Here is a 6,897-nt window from a genome sequence, read left to right on the forward strand (position 1 = left end):
TCGATTGTAGACAAAGGACTCTCTTCATGATGAGGGGGTGTCTGTTGGCACATAGCACGATGGCAATCGAAAGTATTTGGTTTTTTGGCAAGTACGAACGAGGAATCAGTGATGTAGTTTGGGGGTCAGGGTTCCTGTCCGCGATAACTGTAGAGCGGCGTGCAAGCTTCTGGCTTATGTGTTTGGAAGCGGGATGGGTCGGGCTCAAAGAGGCGGGCAAAGGGCGGGGGCGGGGGCGGCAGATGAACGGAGTCGGAAGGACGGTGGTAGGGGATGCGCGTGTGACGGGTGGGGGAAAGGAGGGAGTGGGTAAAAATGGGAGGTGAAGAAAAGGTTGAAACGAGCAAAGTGGGAACAAGCGTGGAGGGGGGCTGGGTGGGGGGGGGGGCGGCTGGGGGGAAAAAGCAAGGGGCGAAACGGAAGGGAGGGGGAGAAAGGGAGGAGGCTTTTGTAAGACGGGAATGGACGGAAAGGGCGTGAACAGAGGGCGTGAGGGGGGGTGGGGTGCGTGCTGGAGTTCGAATGAATGAATTTTGGGCGGCGAGGGAGAGAAAGCAAGAAAATCGGAAGAAAAAACGGGAGAGTGCTGTGGAGGAGGGAGCCGTTTATCGAAAACGTGACGCCTCGTCAATGAGGGCCAAGAAAGCGAGCTGCTGGCAAAAAGAGTAACGGTGGGTGGTGAAGAGGGGGCCGCTTAAAAAATTAGACGCCACACCATGCCAGAGACGGCGCGCCTCCCCAGCATGCCAGGAATGCACCCCCTCCTGACCAACCACACGCCGGCCTCCTTTTCGCCGCGCGCCACACGCGTTTCTACTTTCTTCCATCATCTCACGTCCTGCTGCCCAATCGCCGTCCCCGCCGCCGAAATCCACTCGCGCTTGTATTTTTTCTCTCTTTTCTATTCGTTGTGTCAGCCGCGGCCGCTTGTGCCGTCACCACATATCCCCCTCTCGCCAGCGTGACCGCCTTGTCTCCCCGCCGGCCACACGTGTAGCCGAGAAAGATATTCTCCTCCCGACTGCTTCACGGAGCGCCCTTGTGAGCCATGCTCCCGAAAATATCGCCCAACCATCGGCGCCCATCTCCGCATCTTCCACTTGCTCGGCAACCATTCGCCGTCGCCATTCCCTCCCCGCCCTTTCGCGGGCCATGTCCCTCCACACCCTTTTCCTCCGGCCTCTGCTTTATGTCGCGGCCCCCACCAATCCCCGCGCGGCAACTGCGTCAGACACTCCCCTTCAATTTCGAGAGATACTGTGGAGCGACCTGTATACCCGCGCGCAAGTCAGTGTAAACCGGCCCCCTCCAGCCGCATTCCGCGTGTGTAAGCGAGCATCGTGTCCACTCACAAGCCATCATTTCTGCCTGTATCACCACAATCCTATGCCACGCCCTCCAACTCTCGCCCACTTACTCGTCCACTTACAACTCGCGTCACGCCCCCTCGATTGGGTTTGCCCCTCGAAATCTCAGTGTCAACGCTTCCTCGCACACCCCCTACCCCGCCATCCGCACATCGCACCGTACCGCCGCCACCGTCATGCTCACCGCCCCCAAATATTTCACTACGCGGCCTTGCCATCACTATGTCGCGCAACAACACCTCCACCCACTTTTATCGTCATCCAAAGTCGCGGCTGCTATCTCCGCAATCGCCCCTCGGCCTCCCCTGTACGTGCGCTCCTATCGACTCGCCGCCAGATATCTCTCGGCAGATTTGCTTTGCCGCAGTTTCACCCCTCCGTCGTACCGACACGAGTTTAAGATCTGCACTATCTGCTGCCGCGTCTGCCAGATAGATATCCAGATCCTGTATCCACACACTCAGTTACAGTCCGTTTCCGCTCGCCACTCACATAGACGCCCATCTGCATGGACTTTTTTTTGTGTTGTTTATCGAGTGGGGGCAATGCTACGGCATGCGCGCACAGCAAGCGCAGTATGGCGCAACGTTGCTGGTAACAGCATTTTCGCCGTCATGCATACTGCTGTAGACGTCGCGGATTGCGGTGCAGATCTGCGCTAGGCCCAACCAAAAATGCCGTCTACCGTACACTTACCGTAGTTGCTGGTGACCGCCGTTTCTTCCATCTGAGCAAGTGATTGTTGTCATTTTGCGGCCCTACGCTTCCCCTTAATGTTGCACCTGTTTTCCATCCCCAACTCATCCGCTAGCGAAGGGAGAGACGAGTGGAAAACTCTCTATCGCTCATCGTTATCTCGTTTTGACTCAGCGATATGTACAGCATGTTACCTGTCGCAACAAGCTTCTCCAGTGCGGTATCGAGTTTGCGTGTTGGCGAGACAAATGATTTGACCCGCGAATCTGCAGGGTACTCCTGTCGCATGCGGTACACAAACAAGCGTCACGGAAAACTGATTTTGCATGGGACATAACCTTGCCTCACTTACATCGCTGTACGGAACCACACGGAGCACATGGCACTGCTACTGCCAGCAGTGTCTCCACCAGTGCCCGCATTGTCGGGCCATCCCAAGAAATGAGGGCAGGGGAAATGGTCGATTAATGTAGCGTTGGATGCATACACTACATCACCAGAACTGACTTGGCTCTCAGCGCTGTTGTTAATGCCTCTTCTGCACCCATCTGTAATTTAATTAATTAATAATTGTATTTAAATCATGGTGCGTATCGCATAATAAAAAGTTTATTTACAACCAGAGAGAACCCGAACTGACTTGATACGAAGTCTTTAACACCCCATCCACGAGCGAAGTGGGTCAAAAAGCGCTGGATTTTAGGACATTTTGAAAATGAGCAAATCCGCTGCTGTACCGCACTGTATGAAATCTACCTTGCTGTAGAGCTCAGAGTGAGCAGCATTTAACGGAAAAAGAGTTTTCTTAATCGCCTGAGCCGTTACGGAGCCAGACTTCTCGCAATGAGCACATTCTACGAGTCCCAAATGTCAGTGGAATTAATGAATATTAAGGTTTTTGTACTTTGTCTGAGTATTCACCTCCACTTTATTCTAGGCTTGCTATCTACGGAAACCCTACATGAGATTTGCTTTCTCCTTCCGCTTTCTGGCAGACTTCATTACTTATCCTGGACTTCAGGGCTTTGTCTGTTGGAAAATCTGATTTAGTCACGACGCCACTCTCCAAGAAAGAGATTTTAAGGTTTACCAGCGCCTGGGAAGGCTTAATCGCTGGGTTGTTATTCACCAAACCGACTATCGCCTCCGCCAGAAGAGGTGTGATGGTGTACCTTCTTCCTCTTGAAATGTTTTCTGATGGAGCACCATCATTGTTATGAAACTACTCGGTTCTATTCTTGCGTGTGCCAAGTATCCTGGTAATTTCCTGTCGAATTTCGTTTTCACCGGGAAGGCTATACCTACGTGGGCACCTCTCTCGCAATTTCTCAAGCATAGCGAAGGGGCCAAGCTTGTCAGCAGAAGCCTGCGCCCCTCTTTCAAACATCCCCTTAATCTCGCTTCTGTACTGCTCAATATAACTTCCATATTTTTTTCCTCTCCGCGGCCTCCGTGTACATCCTTGCACACTCATTTGTTCACTCGGAATCTCGAAGTTTCCCTCCAGCCCATATTCTGGCATTTCGTCTTGCCCATCTCTGATCCTTATAACCTCACTGGATATTAGGTTATTTGCTTGACGGACCGTATATGCTACCATATCCTTTCTTGTTGTCACGGGCAAATTACCTTGTGAGTTTAAGCGTTGTGCTCTGGTTCGATCCCTCGGCCATGGCATAGATCCAAGTCGAGAACGCTTAGTTACTACAGTACCAGTGAGCATGCTACTGAATCCCTCTCCGTAAGGTGGTCCGTACGGTGCATAACATTCTAGTGCATTGTAAGATATGCTTTCATCAATGTTGACAATGTCCTGTGAATTATTCTCATTATCCTAGACGACGCCTGCGTTTGTACCTGCTTCAAATCCATCACTTCGTATTCCTCGATTTTCTGCTGTTGAACTTAGATATTCATATCTCCGTCCAGTTTCAATTATAAAGTCATTTTGCGAATGAGCGTGATCACCTTCTTGATAGTCACTTACTATTTGTAAATCCTCTATGTTTGTTACACCATCTTCTGCTTCTAATTCTGGGGTACCATCACGTTGTACTGGAATAAAGGACTGGCTATTCAACAACATTTCAAACTCCACACCGCCCCCAACACCCGAGTAGGAATATGCTCGTATAGTATAACGAATTTGCTTGTGTCTTGGCTCCGTCACATGGTCGCAAATGATATCTTATATGACAAATCCCTTGTTTCTGTAAAGAAGCAATCATTGCACCGGGGAAAGTGCAGCTTGGCCTCCGCACAAACTTTCAGAATTCTTTCCCTCAGCAGAGTTAACCGCGATCGATCAAGACTTACAAGCTGTACAAAAGAATTTTGAATGCCACCGCCCCACGTCCAAGCAGCCGATAAGCCCTTGGGTGTCGCTATCTTTCTGATCATGTTTCGTTGAGAAGTTTTCATAAACTTCTCAATATGAGAAGAGCCTCGCGCAAAATGTGCATCTATAAGTCCCTTGCCATCTTGAGTTTCTGTATGAATAAACCGAGAGACCGAGATAGGAGACAGGGCACAGATAAATGGAATCAGTAATAAAAGTTCGGTGGACTGGTAACATCCAGCGTTATTAGACTGCAAAGTAACGGATTCTATGAATGGCAGCTCCTTATGTAATTGTTTGAGAAAGGCTTCCAACATGGAACTCACTGCCAACGCATCTTGCTTATTTGTTCCATCTAGAATTTGATCACAATAAACCGTGTATCGCACCGCATTCGTCTCTACAAGCATGTAGTAACTGGCAAGAAACCCATGCCATCCTATCCCACGTTTTCCAAAGTGTTGCTGAGTGGTCTCTCTTGCTGACACAGACTCGAACTTCATCTTCCAGTCCATTACAACAACAGCGTGAGTAGTAGGGTTACCATTCTCACAATCTGACTTGAGATCTTCGTATAGTGATCCCATAGCACGCTGCTGATTAGCTACCCTGACACGATGGCCACGATAAAGTTCCATTTCTTCTTGAATGTCATCAACTACGTTTGTAATAATATGGATCCTTCCGGTTCGGGTTTTACCGCGTCACGGAGGGGGGGTCCACGGTAGCGGTAAAATTACAATACCACCACCCTCTCTGCGAGGGCGGCGGTTATGACTCCGGTAAACGGGCGAGTGGAATTGCGACCCCGGAGGGGGTAGGGCTCAATGCGCGTACGCTTCCACCTGGCGGTGGAACGACCAAACTGGGGAGCGTGTGCTTCCGGCCCTCAAGAATAACCCGCACGGGACGATCTGCCTGTTTTCCTCAGTTCTCGCCAAAGCGGGTCGCTGCCCCCCTTTACTCTGGGGGCGTACTGCCTCGGCCCCTAAGTACGTCGACCTCCGGCGGCCGGGCAGTACAGTAGTGATCCACTTCTACTTTGGATCACTACAGTGGAGTACCTCTACTGTACTCCACCGGGGAGTAATCTGTACAGCGGCACACGTGGCTGTACTCCTGCCACCTGTACTCGCAGGCAGAGCGCGCACCACGTGTGCTAGCTTGGACTCCCCCGGCTGACACTCCTATTACACTAATTTCTACTCCCCTACAGTAGGACCTTCTAGTCTACTGTACCTTATCGGGACGTTATACGTACGGCGGTACAGGTGGCCATTCCGACGCCACCTGTCACCTGTGGCGGTACGTGGACCCCGTGTGCAAGCTGAGTTATCCCCTGCCTTTCCAGTATCATCTGATCACCCCTACGGGATCTCCCTCCGGGTTGTTACGTTTACCGACACCGGTCGGTACTCGTTCTCTCACAACGTTCAGTGCATCCTCGATAAGTTCAACAGGCTTGTTTAGAGCACGGCGAATGCAGTCCCTAAGTTCTTCAAAGAAAACCCCCACAAAACTGCAGGCATTGCAGGTGCCTAGTTGTTCTGTAGTTGCTTCTGTTTCGTTTTATTGGCCGTGAAATATACCATGTGTATGGACGTTGTCATCATTCCTGTGGTATAACTACCTTCGTCCCGACCACTCGGAACGAGGGGGGTTAGAGGTAAGGGAGCGCGCGACGCTGGGTAACCCACGCGAGCGCGAACCGTACGGAAGGACTCGAAAAGAGGGAAGGCTCACGTGGCCGGTGACGCGCAGCCGGTCGGTGGTGTCAGATCCGGACGGCCGGTCACGGGTTAGAAGCCTGAGACTTAGAGGTAAAACCGGACGGAGTTAGCAAAAAGCCGTAAAGGGAAGGGAGGCGAGTCTGCCCCCGTTTACTGGAACGGGGCAGGTGCCCCTGGTCTTAACCCCTCAGTGGGACGCCAGGACACCTGTCCCGCTACAGTAGCTGTTACATACTGTATACCAGCTACTGTACTAAATTGGCTAATTTGTGCCATTAACCACTAATTGCTAATTACTTACCGGATGGTCGCACACGTGTGCCCGTGGCCACGGCCGGCGCCAACGGTTGTGTCACGTGTACGCCGTGGAGGTACTACTGTGCTCGCAGCGGGCGCGTGCACGATTACTACAGTAGTAACCGCCCGTCTCGGGGGTTCTCATCTCCCACCGGGGGTCGCGGTGTGGAGTTGTACCACAGACCCCCTTCCTTACTTCGCGACACGTCCTCGTCGCGGCCGGGGGTTGACATGACCGGCTGGCAGGGTGTTCCATCCGTACGGAGAAGTCCGCGCCGACCACGGGGGCGCGGGCGGGCTGCGGCCAACTCCATGGGGGAGCCCATGGAGTTTTTGGTATTTAACCGCGTCGGATCCCCTGGCGCGGCAATGGGTCCCCTCACGCTTTCCTTTTCTCCCACCTCACTTCACACCACGCACCCCATTACCTCCACTTCCAAATCTCACCCCCTCCTACCGTCCTCCCCCC

Source organism: Chondrus crispus, genomic scaffold (genome assembly GCF_000350225.1).
Source record: "Chondrus crispus Stackhouse genomic scaffold, scaffold_267, whole genome shotgun sequence".
NCBI classification, from domain to species: Eukaryota; Rhodophyta; class Florideophyceae; order Gigartinales; family Gigartinaceae; genus Chondrus; species Chondrus crispus.